Here is a 14,228-nt window from a genome sequence, read left to right as displayed (position 1 = left end):
CCAACATAACACATCCTAGATCTGAATGAATTAAATATTCTTATTAAATACTTTCTTCTTTACATAGTTGAATGCGCTGACAACAAAATCACACAAAAATTATCAATGGAAATCAAATGTATTAACCTATTGAGGTCTGGATTTGGAGTCACCCTCAAAATTAAAGTGGAAAAACACACTACAGGCTGATCCAACTTTGATGTAATGTCCTGATAAAGCAGATATTTATCTGATAAGATTAGATATGATTGATAACCCAAACCTGTATATATTTACTTTATTACCTTTAAATATAACGACAACGCTGAAATGATTGCACACCCACACAACCTTGTTATAAAAGGTATGACAATGCTTTACTTAAAGAATAGCTTCATTACAGGTATTTTGCAAATGCAGACTAACACAAGAAACATAAAACTGACTAGCTAATACTTAAACAGTAATTCTAAACCAAATCAAAATGGACACCTTTCAAGGACAGTGATCAGCCATGATTAAACCTCCTTCATAATTACCTCCAGCCCCCCCGTGCTTGCTGGTTCTTCCTCAACTGCCTTCCCCCTCCTTCTATCACTCTGATATTTAAACCTTTATCACATTAATTAATTAATTACTCATAAGCATTGAGTCTTATTGGAAAGCTCTGCTTTCAATCATGATGTCATAATTAACCCAACACCCAACTTCAGTGGCCTTGTGGGTCTACGCATGTGTGGCCTTGTTCCCATCTTATTCAGTTTGTGGAGACTAGCTTCCTGTCCTTGCTACATTATACTGTCAACATCACATTCTTAAGCTTCTAAAACCAAAAACAACTCTTTATAAGAAATCACTTTTACAGCACTGTTCTGAATGATCAGCCATTTTAATAATATTATTATGCAAGTCATGCCTAACAAAATGGCTGCTGCTTCTAACAAACATCTGCTGCTTAGCGCAAAGGGTAGGCCTCATACGGCGTGGCTAGTACCTTGTGCAACAAGCTAACGCCACCTGCAGCAATAAATAACAATATTTGAGAAAACAGAGTATAACAAAAGTATATAATTATTGATGCGTTATTTCAGTTTTAACAGTCCATCCTCTGAACTTCTCCAAAGAAAGTTCATATCTCTTGCAAAACGCATCATTTGTTTCTCTCTTAATACATCGGAAAACCTTCTTGAAGCATTTCACTAGTATACAGAAAAATCAATAATATTATCTTGGCAAAAACATTAAACTTCTTAAAGCATATATAGCATTGACTTATGCGAACCAGTTATTGGGGTTCAACCAAATAAACCAACTGTAGGGAATCACATCACTCACACCTGTTCAATAAACTAATTTTTTTTTCAACCCAAATAATTTAATTCAACTTTCCTTTTAACGTCACCATCAGTTTTGTACCATATTTTAGTTATATTCACAAATTCAAATACAATTTTATAAACTTGGGATAATGTAAATAAGTGTGTTTCTTTAATATACCATGTGTTACTTTCAAATCTTCATGTTGAATCACCACTGTATTAATTAGTAAAAGTAAATTTTATTACAATAGATCTTGTTTGTAACCATTTAGAAACCTTAAGTTTGTAAATATAATATAATCCTTGTGGTAATGTCCATATCTTAAGAGACAGTATGTTTGAGAAAACATCATAAGAAACAATTCAATGAGTACTCTTTTTTATCTAGATTTTATACTAGCACACCCAACTCTGTCACATAACTACATGTTTTGTTGTACTCCAAAATATCTCCTGTTATTACACTCTTTACCAATTTTAAACCTAGGGAGAGTCAGTAACCTTATAAGATTCACTTGTGTAAATCCTACATAGAAAATGAAGTGTTGTTTGATTTGACTGCAAATATAAGTAGCCATTAACCCAACATTACCGGAGTGATACCGTAGATGACAATATAACCAACAATCAGTTTACCTTATTGTTCTTTTTATCAGCTCATGATGAGCGTCTAAGGAAGAAATGTCAGTTTGCATATAGATATTATGTTTGCACCATTGTTACCATTCTTACTTAGAATGCCTCTTCTTTACTGATACCTTACTAGATGTATTCTATCAATGGTTCCTGTGTGGGCGTTCTCAGTTACTTTTATGTTATTACTCATATATTTATTTTAAACCTTCTAATTAATTGAACATATTGGCTATCAGTATTTTATTACCATCCTCTGATGCATACCGAAACCTGGGAGCATCAGTAGTATGATGTATATGTGTGTCTGTTATGATTATACTTGTGGGATTAAAATTAAAAGCAGAAGTAGAATACACCACCATGACTCTAGTAATACCTCTTTGATAACTATACACACTGTCCTTGCCAGCAACCAATCCCTGGTAACCCTCATTAACTATAAAAATATGAAAACTTAAAAAACAAAAATGACTTCTTCAGTTAGTAAGTGTATGGGAAACTTGGTCACTCATGGGGATCATTGTTTTACACCTTGTCCACAACCCGCAGGGACACCACTAAGGGTATCCCCCGATTCCGTGGACCTCTTCTTGCCCACAACCCGCAGGGACACCACTAAGGATGCCCCCCGATTCCGTGGACCTTGTCTTGGTCTGTGTGGGGGCCCTGGACAGGCCCATCATCCAATAAGTTTATTAAGTTAGAATCACAGTCATTTATCTGCATCAGTTTCTATTTCTTTCAACTGATATCACCACCAGGTCGGAAACCTTCTTGCAGTGAGACGCATTAATTCAATTGGTTTGTTTCACAGGGACGGGTCTTGCCTTTGATCTACGAGACATTTAATTGTAAGAATTTTCTCACCATTGCATAGTCTCCAGGCTGGACCTTATAACAACATCCCTTCATAAGCTTGTTTGCTTTTCTGGTAAAGTATTAAGTTGATGTGAGAATTAGAGTGACAAGTCTGCTGCTGGATGTTGAGTAGAGTTTGCTGGTCTCCCAAAAATAAAAAAATGTATATATCAATCAAAATAATGATCTTATAAGAGGACAGGTTCAGTGGCTGCTGAGGAGTAGTGTGAATGTTATACAAAACCGAAGACAAAACTTCAAGTCAACTCATGGTAATTTCCACACCCACCCTAAATAATGTGTTCTCAATGTGCATTTGTTAACATGTTCAATTTTGACTAAAACCTTTTAGTGTGTGGTGAGTGCAACCAAATTTCATACCCATATATTGACTTATTCCTTAGAATACCTTTCCTGTCAAATATGTACCTCTATGATTTTTTTAATACCATATACCTTATGGGATAACATATCTGAACACAAATTTCTCAAAACATTTCTTTGCTGTAAAGGATGCTGTTCATGGGACAGCTGGGATGTTCCTTATAATCAAGATAACATATCAGATACCATTTAAATATAATGACAATTTTATATGCATGTAAATTCCAAAAAAAAATATTTTTTTAACCTTAGGAATGGACCAGTGGTAGGAGAAATGTTTGATGGTTCTATAGGAATAATTTTCCTGAGTTCATTCTCTTGCAGTTGAGTTTGGGACTCCTTTTCTCTGCATAAGATGAAATCAAAATACATGCCCTCTCTCTCCTTACATGGGTCATCCCATGGGCAGCTTCCGCATCTGCCAGGAGGAGGGGTTTGGGGAGCTACTGATCTGCCCCCACCATCTTTACATAGGCCATTAGCCTTTTGACTGCATCCATTTATCATCCATTGGCACATTCCTTTTAAATACACAACTCTTGATGTTTTATGAGATTCTGCTGGTCAATTGTAAAAACATTAAATTGTATAGTGGTGTGATTCACAACAGTGGCCATCTTATTTTTGTTACCAAGTGCAACAAGATCACTTTATAACATGTGAGCTTGACACTTAACAACTACTGCCTTTGCAGGGAGTTGCACAGCCTCAATGAGCTCCTTTACTTGCTGTGATATTAGCGTATTATATCATAGCAAAATCACGATGGAAAATGAGGATCTCTAAATCCAATACTACCGCATATCCCGTATATGGCCATCCTGAGTCTCCTTGTTGGTGACAACTACAATCTTTGTAGATGGTAGTGGCGTGTCAGAGATATCAGGTCTAATTGGAGAAATTTTGCTTTAAATATTCCTCACAATCATGTTCTAAATCCTGCATCTCATCCATCCTCTGGGACTCCCGGGTCCCACCAGGTAGCAGAATAGCAGGATTTAGCGTACCACACCTGACAATAGTCAGGTCATGTGGCGCTGGGAGCAAAAGTTCCCAACGAGAGAACCATGCACTGGAAATGTGTCTTGTCCGTGAAAAGTTCAGTAAGAAAGCAACAGCATGAGGAACACATAATGTCAGTGGGTGTTGTAGTACAATGTCCTCTACTTTCTGCACTAAGGCCGCGGCAGCCGCCACAGCTCTTAAGCATGTCGGTAATGCAGCTGCCACTTGGTCAAGTGCGCAGCTGTAATACCCAATCGGTCTATGTGAATCCCCATGTATATGTGTTCAAACTCCCAAGGCCTCTGCTTGTTGTTCATTACAGTAAAGACAGGTATATGATAAATCTGATATATCCAGTGCTGTGGTTTCTGTCAGTGCGTGTATCAGAGCCTCAAATGAAGCAATTATGTCAGTATATTGTACTTTGTCAGCTCTGTGTCAGTCAGATTTAGTAGTAGTAATAGAAAAGGTGTCAGTAAGAGAATCCTGTAAAGAATTTAAACACATCATTAGATCATAAACATATTGAATCAGCATTGTGGTAGCAATCATGCAACTCATTGTGGGACATAGTGGGGCTGTCCATAAAACTTTGGCTTAATTAAGTCCACGTATATTGGACTGTGCTGTAAATAAATGTATTAAGTCCTGACTATCTGCTATTTGATAGTAAGAGATATGCAGATCATAAATCAATGATTAGATGACGGTAATACTTCCATAACTGTAAAGTGAATTGATTTACACTAAAAAAATTATAAGAATAATCACATTGGGCAGATAACCTGCAATAACGGAGTGTTGCAACTACTATGGGTATTAGATAATATGCTTTGTTGTAAAATCGGAAAAAAACTATTTCTTGTGGTCCATAGATGTTCAGAAACTTGTGACAGGATGAGTAGTTGAAAACTCATCAAAATACTAATTGCTAATGCCCTATGAGCATCACTCGTATCCTCTAACCCTGTCAGGGTCCTCATATCGGTTAGTGCCTTCTGACAGCAGTCTCTCATGGATTCCTGTTAATAATACACAATTTCTTCCAAACCACTCTGAGAAAAAACAATCATTAAATCATTACAAATATTTGAGAGAATATTATGATTAGTTGTGCAGCAAATGCGATTACTAGTAGCAGTACCCAGTAGTGCTGCACCTATTTGTGACCTCCATTCCTTATTTGTGGGCTCATATGCATGACCAATGGATCTAGTAAAGTGGCAACATGCAATCAGATAAATCAGTAAGCATAAAAATGCAACTCAATATGCATCTTATAATAATCACTATAAAATCTATATTTTTCAATAAGGGCTTTGATAAGGATTCTGCAGAGGTACCTGCAGACTCAATATTATTTTCTAAAGAATTTCTAGTGGCTCAGTAATAATAATAATAATAATAATAATATTTTTTTTTAAAACACTTGCTTTTTCTGTGCAAAATGAAATGCATCAATTTGTAAATTAATCTTTTCTCTGGAATGGTCACACCTCTATTGGCTGGGATTTAATTTAAATAAAACAAGCAAAAGCAATAGCATTATTAAGCTCAGACATCATATTAGCATTTGTCATTTGGAAAAAAAAATGGCAGTTTTTAAACAGATGTTGACAAAACAACATTATCACATGAGGGAAGCAATGGGGAGGGGGCTGGAGGTCATCCTTGGGTATGGCTGATCACTGTCCCATACAAACATTGCAATAACTTTGATCTATTCATTGTGCTTTTTCAAAAGGGTAAACAATATCTTCAATTCTAAAATCTTTCATGTCCTTGTTATGGAAAACAGTTCTGTAACACTCCTTGGATATTTCACATCATTTAGGAATAAAACTTTACTCTCTTATCAATCTCATTAACCATTTCCTGCCTTTAACCCCTTCCCGACATTTGACGTATATACAGTATACGTCATGGCCGGGATGTACTTCCCGACACATGACGTATATATACGTCATGACTTAAAAGTGCCACCGCGTCTACAGACGCGGTGACAGAGGGTAAAACCAAGTCAAAATAAGGCTCAGGTGTGTGTGTGTGTCCCCTTCACGTGCCTGTATGACCTCCCTACAATGTCTGGGCATGCTCCTGATGAGGTGGCGGATGGTCTTCTGAGGGATCTCCCAGATCTGGACTAAAGCATCCACCAACTTCCTGGACAGTCTGTGGTGCAACGTGGCATTGGTGGATGGAGCGAGACATGATGTCCCAGATGTGCTCAATTGGATTCAGGTCTGGGGACCCGGCAGGCCAGTCCATAGCATCAATGCCTTTGTCTTGCAGGAACTGCTGACACACTACAGCCACATGAGGTCTAGCATTGTCTTGCATTAGTAGCAAGTTGGAACCCAGGGACAAATGTACCAGCGTATGGTCTCACAAGGGGTCTGAGGATCTCATCTCGGTACCTAATGGCAGTCAGGCTACCTCTGGGGAGCACATGGAGGGCTGTGCGCCCCCCCAAAGAAATGCCACCCCACACCATTACTGGCATACTGCCAAACCAGTTATGAAGGAGGATGTTGCAGGCAGCAGAACGTTCTCCTTGGCATCTCCAGACTCTGTCACGTGCTCAGTGTGAACCTGCTTTCATCTTTGAAGAGCACAGGGCACCAGTGGTGAATTTACCAATCTTGGTGTTCTCTGGCAAATGCCAAACATCATGCATGGTGTTGGGCTGCAAGAATAAACCCCAGCTGTGGACGTCAGTCCCTCATACCACCCTCATGGAGTCTGTTTCTGACCGTTTGAGTAGACACATGCACATTTGTGGCCTACTAGAGGTCATTTTGCAGGGCTCTGGCAGTGCTCCTCCTGTTCCTCCTTGCACAAAGGCAGAGGTAGTAGTCCTGCTGCTGGGTTGTTGCCCTCCTACGGCCTCCTCCACATCTCTTGATGTACTGGCCTGTCTCCTGGTAGCACCTCCATGCTCTGGACTATGCTGGCAGACACAGCAAACCTTCATGCCACAGCTCGCATTGATGTGCCATCCTGGATGAGCTACCTGAGCCACTTGTGTGGGTTGTAGACTCCTTCTGATGCTACCACTAGAGTGAAAGCACCGCCAGCTTTCAAAAGTGACCAAAACATCAGCCAGAAAGCACAGGAGCTGAGAAGTGGTCTGTGGTCACCACCTGCAGAACATCTCCTTTATTGGGGGTGTCTTGCTAATTGCCTATAATTTCCACTTGTTGTGTATTCCATCAGTGGACAGTTTGATTTCACAGAAGTGTGATTGACTTGGAGTTACATTGTGTTGTTTAAGTGTTCCCTTTATTTTTTTGAGCAGTGTATATATATATATATATATATATATATATATATATATATATATATATCTCAGACATTAACTGACACAAACAGCTGCGCAGGAGGCTTAAAACGAGTGAGGACCAGCCAAACTGTCTTGAGGGAACGGTGAAGCATGGTGGAAGTTTCTTGCAAGTTTGGGGCTGCATTTCAGAAAACGGAGTTGGCGATTTGGGGCCTGATGCAGGTTTGCTCGGTAAGCTGCGAGATGATGCCTGTCCGAACGCCCCACCACCATCACTGATTCCCCTCGGTAACAACATGTGAGGGGATGTGTAATGAAAAGACATCCCCCCCGCATGTCTCCGCTGCAGGAGAAGTCATTTCATTGTCGCCGACCATTGAATGATTTCTCCTTCCTTCGCAAATAGAAGGGAGTGGAAACTGACTTTCATTTACCTGTGCCTGGTTGTAGACGGGGCAACTCCTGGCAGGCATCAACCCTCCCACGTACCCATGGGCTCTCCATAAAATGCTGGGTGTGCCCATGATCTAGCCCCATTCCTGCCGATGTCCGGGCCCTCCCTCCCTGCAAGGAATGGCCCGGCAAGTGTGTAACTCGTTGAGGCTGTTTGTTACCGAGGTCTGCAACAATTAAGCCCTTGGTCCTTATTAATGGTGTCCACAATACTGAGAAATATAGGACGGTACTGAGCTGCAGCAGGAAAGCTCCAGCCAAGTACCAGGCCAGCAGCTTTTCCAGCAGGGAGCAGGTAAGCGTACCTCCGCCCCTCCCTGGAGCCCGCCCGTAGATCAGTGTTAATCTGTGGGTGGCACCCGCTGCCCCCACCCTGCTGGTCATCTGCACCTACCCACCCTGGAGCTGGATGTAGATATAAATCGGCGGGTGCCCCCCTCCCCGGGCATTGGTAATCAGCGGCTGGTGCCCGCTGCCCCTCTGTGCTGGTAAGTGTAATCCGCGGCTGGCGCCCACTGCCTTTCTCCCTGCTGGCAGCGGCAATCTGCGGGTAGCGCCCACACCCACCTCCCCTCGAGCGCCCGCTGCCCCCCCCCCCCAGCTGGTCAAAGTTAATCTGCCCCACACCATAATAATTTAAGAATGCTTTTTTACCTTGGGGGTGAGCAGTGGGCCCCACCTGCGCTCCAGGGTGTTGGGCGTTACCCGCAGATTGCTGCTGCGGCTGATGGGGGGGGGGGGGCGGGCATTTGGGTTTGTTTGCCTAGGGTGCCTACAATTCTTGCACCGGCTCTGCATGGAGGTGTCTGATAATAATTATCTCCAAATGTATTCTGCTTCAGGACAACAACCCCAAACATACTGTACAGCCAATGCCCTGATCGCAGCCCTGGTGATTATTGGACGACTGTGTATGCGCACGGTTTGCAGTGCGCATGCGCAAGCCATACATGTTAACAGCTGTCCCATGCATACAAAGCAAGCGATGGTTCGCAAGTTGAGTTACAGGTGCTGGGCGTTTGAGGGTAGAATGCCAGCTTTTTCTGGGAATGCCCCAGAAAATGCAAACATTGCCTTTGGAGGGAGGGCCCTTGATGTCAGTAGCGGCCTCCTCCCCAAGGCCATCACATTCTTCCTCATTGGCTGTGTATGGGCCTTTGGTTTCTCACAACTAAAGACTAGACAAAAATATATAGAGTTTTATATAAGAATTGATGATGGCAACTAGCTATTAGCTTACTAAATTCAAAAAGTGCATGCAGCTGGTCTTCTCCCTGCTCCGTCTCTATGCAGCGTTTTGGAGCAGAGAGAGGGGGGGAGGGAGCAGGAGGAGGCAGTGGGGCAGTACGCAGGCTGAAAGTGGATAATCTTTCAGCCCGTGCAGCGTACACATACAGCGATGATGGATAAAAAAACATCCATCATTGCTGGCATGCTGGTAAAACCAGCTGACGTGGGACCTCGCTAGCGATGATGCGGGAGCGCGCATCATCGCTAGTCGGCCATCTCTGGGGCATACACACTAGGCAATTTTCAGGTGAAAATTGGTCAAAACGGCTGTTTTGACCGATTTTCAGGTGAAAATCGTCAATTGTATATGGGCCTTTAGGCAGCGAGCTTGTGGGGTAGAAATGTCGTGTCCTCGGCAGTGATAGAGATAACTAGTGGAAAAGGGGATTTTATAAGAACTTACCGTTCAAACCCCTTTCTCTGAGTCCAGTCCGGTGACACAGCTTCACCTTGAAGGGTCCGCAGGAGCCAGGCACCTATGCTGAAATCTTTCCTCTGGTTGCAGACTCCTCCCCTTCCGCATCCCATCATGCTTCAGTTCACTTTCTAAAGTACACTAGGATACACAACTCAGTACAATGCCCGACATCTTATATGCACATATATATAACCATAACATGATACACATGAATGGTATGACTTACTGAGCGTAGGGGAGGGATTGCTGTGTACCAGACTGGACTCAGAGAAAGGGGTTAGAACGGTAAGTTCTTACAAAAATCCCCTTTTCTCTTTCATCCAGTCCCGTGACACAGCTTCACCTTGGGACGTTCACGAGCCGGTATTATGGGAAGGTACACTCACTCTGCCAGTTCTCATTACTGCCCGTCCAAATGAAGCGTCCTCTGACGCGAACTCATGGAACCTGTAAAATTTGGTAAAGGTGTGAACAGAGGACCAAGTGGCAGCCCTGCACAACTGCTCCGCTGTAGCTCCATGACGCACAGCCCAGGAGGAAGCATCTGACCTGGTGGTGTGTGCATTAATCCAAGAGGGAACAGGTCTACCGACCTTGGTGTAAGCAAAGGCAATGACTGACCTTAACCACCTGGCAATTGTCTGCTTAGACGCAGGCCAACCTCTTTTATGCACATCATACAGAACCAACAACAGGTAAAGAACAGATAAGACCAATATACCGTGCGCAAATAAAAGCTGCTTAGGGTGCACAGACAGTGAAGAACCACTCCACACACAAATACAATACCAAATGAGTGTCTGAGGTTCCCAGAGCGCTAATAATAGGGATTTTTCTCTCTCAGATTTAGGCGAATATGACCCAAAAATAAAGGAAAAAATACAATAGTGTAATATTGTTTACAATATATGATAACACATATAGGCGGTGGAAGATAAACTCGTACCAAAGGAATATGTCTACGTTTTTAAGGCAGACAATAGCGTTTGATTGAGGGGGAGTCTCCAACTCTACCACTGGATTCTTTTTCTCTGGTATATCCGATTGGATGGCAATACACTCCAAAGGATAAGAAACAAATTATGGTGCAATACGTTTTATTAAGATAATCTAAAAACCAGGTAACATCAGGGGATAATAACAGAGGACTCTCACCATGACTTTTGGTCTACAGTTGGAAATGTAGACAATAGAGCATAATACAGATGTAACAACAGGCGTCCCCGGATGCTAATCGTCACAGCAGAGTTCCCTGAAGTCCTCCCTTTGTTCCTGTGTCACTGGCCGACCGGTTTCGATACTAAGTGTATCTTCTTCAAGGCGTGTGACTAAACCAGTGTTATGGCACTGGTATATATACCCCCTTCCGGGGAAACAAAAGAAAAGCCTATTTCCAGACATGGATTCACTGACCTCTAAACAACCTAACAAAATCCTCTAAAACATTCCCATTCATGTCCATATTTTGTAGCAAGCTTGGACGCCAGCTGATAGTCATAGTAATTAGTCTGTATAACAGCGTTTACCATGTCTCCGGCTGTCCACATAATACCGGAAGCGGATGTGACGCTTGCGGTTCATGTCTTTAGCTTGCGTTTCAGACGTTCCATGGCAATACGTAACTCCCCGCTTCCTGTCCACATGATAACGGAAGCGGCTGTGACGCCTGCGGTTCATGTCTTTAGCTTGCGTCTCAGACGTGTCATGGCAATGCGTACCTCCCCGCTTCCTGTTTTTCGACTGAAACGGATATGACATTTGCGGTCCACATCCCGATCTCTGGCTTATATCCTGGAGACATCTAAGAATGCTTGCGTTCCAGCTATGTTCTCCACAGTTCTTTACTTTTATGTATCGCGTAACCAAAGAAATTGATGTGACATATTGCTGTTCGCATAATGGAATGCTTAAATTGACAAAATACCTCAAATAAAAAAGGGCAATTAGTATAAATAATGTGGAACATAGACTTTATAAAAACATAATGTAAAAATACAATATAAAATCTATAAAAACCATTTTGTTTCAAAGTCCTTGTTCAAACCATTGGGTATGAGGGTTTTATAATTAAAAATCAAGGACATCTCACTTTTAGCTAAAAAAAAAAAAAAAAAAATTAGCTAAAAGTGAGATGTCCTTGATTTTTTATTATAAAACCCTCATACCCAATGGTTTGAACAAGGACTTTGAAACAAAATGGTTTTTATAGATTTTATATTGTATTTTTACATTATGTTTTTATAAAGTCTATGTTCCACATTATTTATACTAATTGCCCTTTTTTATTTGAGGTATTTCGTCAATTTAAGCATTCCATTATGCGAACAGCAATATGTCACATCAATTTCTTTGGTTACGCGATACATAAAAGTAAAGAACTGTGGAGAACATAGCTGGAACGCAAGCATTCTTAGATGTCTCCAGGATATAAGCCAGAGATCGGGATGTGGACCGCAAATGTCATATCCGTTTCAGTCGAAAAACAGGAAGCGGGGAGGTACGCATTGCCATGACACGTCTGAGACGCAAGCTAAAGACATGAACCGCAGGCGTCACAGCCGCTTCCGTTATCATGTGGACAGGAAGCGGGGAGTTACGTATTGCCATGGAACGTCTGAAACGCAAGCTAAAGACATGAACCGCAAGCGTCACATCCGCTTCCGGTATTATGTGGACAGCCGGAGACATGGTAAACGCTGTTATACAGACTAATTACTATGACTATCAGCTGGCGTCCAAGCTTGCTACAAAATATGGACATGAATGGGAATGTTTTAGAGGATTTTGTTAGGTTGTTTAGAGGTCAGTGAATCCATGTCTGGAAATAGGCTTTTCTTTTGTTTCCCCGGAAGGGGGTATATATACCAGTGCCATAACACTGGTTTAGTCACACGCCTTGAAGAAGATACACTTAGTATCGAAACCGGTCGGCCAGTGACACAGGAACAAAGGGAGGACTTCAGGGAACTCTGCTGTGACGATTAGCATCCGGGGACGCCTGTTGTTACATCTGTATTATGCTCTATTGTCTACATTTCCAACTGTAGACCAAAAGTCATGGTGAGAGTCCTCTGTTATTATCCCCTGATGTTACCTGGTTTTTAGATTATCTTAATAAAACGTATTGCACCATAATTTGTTTCTTATCCTTTGGAGTGTATTGCCATCCAATCGGATATACCAGAGAAAAAGAATCCAGTGGTAGAGTTGGAGACTCCCCCTCAATCAAACGCTATTGTCTGCCTTAAAAACGTAGACATATTCCTTTGGTACGAGTTTATCTTCCACCGCCTATATGTGTTATCATATATTGTAAACAATATTACACTATTGTATTTTTTCCTTTATTTTTGGGTCATATTCGCCTAAATCTGAGAGAGAAAAATCCCTATTATTAGAACCAACAACAGATCTGTTTTGCAGATGTCCTTTACCCTTTTGATGTAAATTCGCAAGGCGTGAACTACGTCCAAATTTCTTTATTTGTCCCTATTTTTGGCACCTTCTGGTGGAGAAAACACCGGGAGCACAATCTCCTGTTTTAAATTAAAAGAAGAAACCACTTTTGGTAAAAACGTAGGTACTGTTCGAAGCACAGCCCTATCTTCATGAAATATTAAATGTGGAGATTTACAGGACAAAGCTCCTAACTCCGACACACGCCTAGCCGAAGCAATGGCTAACAGAAAGTCAATTTCCAAGAAACATATTTTAGGCCAGCCGACCTTAACGGTTCAAAAGGAGGGTTCTGCAGAACTGACAGAACCAACGATAAATCCCAAGGTGCCATCGGCTGCCTATATGGGGGTTTTAACCTGGTAACACCCTGTAAAAAGGTTTGAACTTCAGGCAAAAAGGCTTTCCTCTTCTGAAAGAAGATGGATAGAGCAGAAATCTGTACTTTTAGGGACTGTAATCCCAAACCTGTAGAGAAACCATCTTGAAGGAAATCCAACAATCTGGCCACTTTGAACCTGGAAGTGTGAATCTTCTGACGCTCACACCACCTAATGTAAATTTTTAAAGTTTATGAGCCCTCTGCCTCAGACAATCCTTTCCTCCTTAGTAAGAAGGTATCATAAGCCAGGCCATCAAACTGAGCCGAGCTAGGTCCAGGTGCAGAAATGGACCTTGTCTTAGAAGGTCCTGATGAAGAGGCCAAGATGCCGCTGATAACTTTAGAATGTCTGAATACAATGACCTCTTGGGCCAGTCTGGTGCAATCAGAATTTCTTGCACTTGTTGAGACTTCACCCTTCGCAATACCCGCAGTATCATTGGGAACGGAGGAAAAATGTATACCAGGTGAAATTTCCAAGGAACCGTCATAACATCCACCGCCCAAGCGGTTGGGTCCCTGATCCTGGAACAAAATCTCAGAACCTGACAGTTGTTCCTGGATGCCATTAGATCCACTTCTGGGAGCCCCCAGCGACTCACAATCTCCTGGAATACCTCTGGATGTAAGGACCATTCCCCCTCCAGCAAGTCCTCTCTGCTGAGAAAATGCCCACCCAGTCCCAAGACATGACCACCCGGTCCCAAGAGTGACCGTCCCAGCTGCAAGGTTTCTATGTTCGTCCACCAAAGTAAGGACTCCTTT

This window comes from Crinia signifera, chromosome 1 (assembly GCF_055691185.1).
Source record: "Crinia signifera chromosome 1, ASM5569118v1, whole genome shotgun sequence".
Taxonomy (NCBI): domain Eukaryota; kingdom Metazoa; phylum Chordata; class Amphibia; order Anura; family Myobatrachidae; genus Crinia; species Crinia signifera.
The sequence above is the reverse complement of the archived record's forward strand: the minus strand, read 5'-3'. Positions refer to the sequence as shown.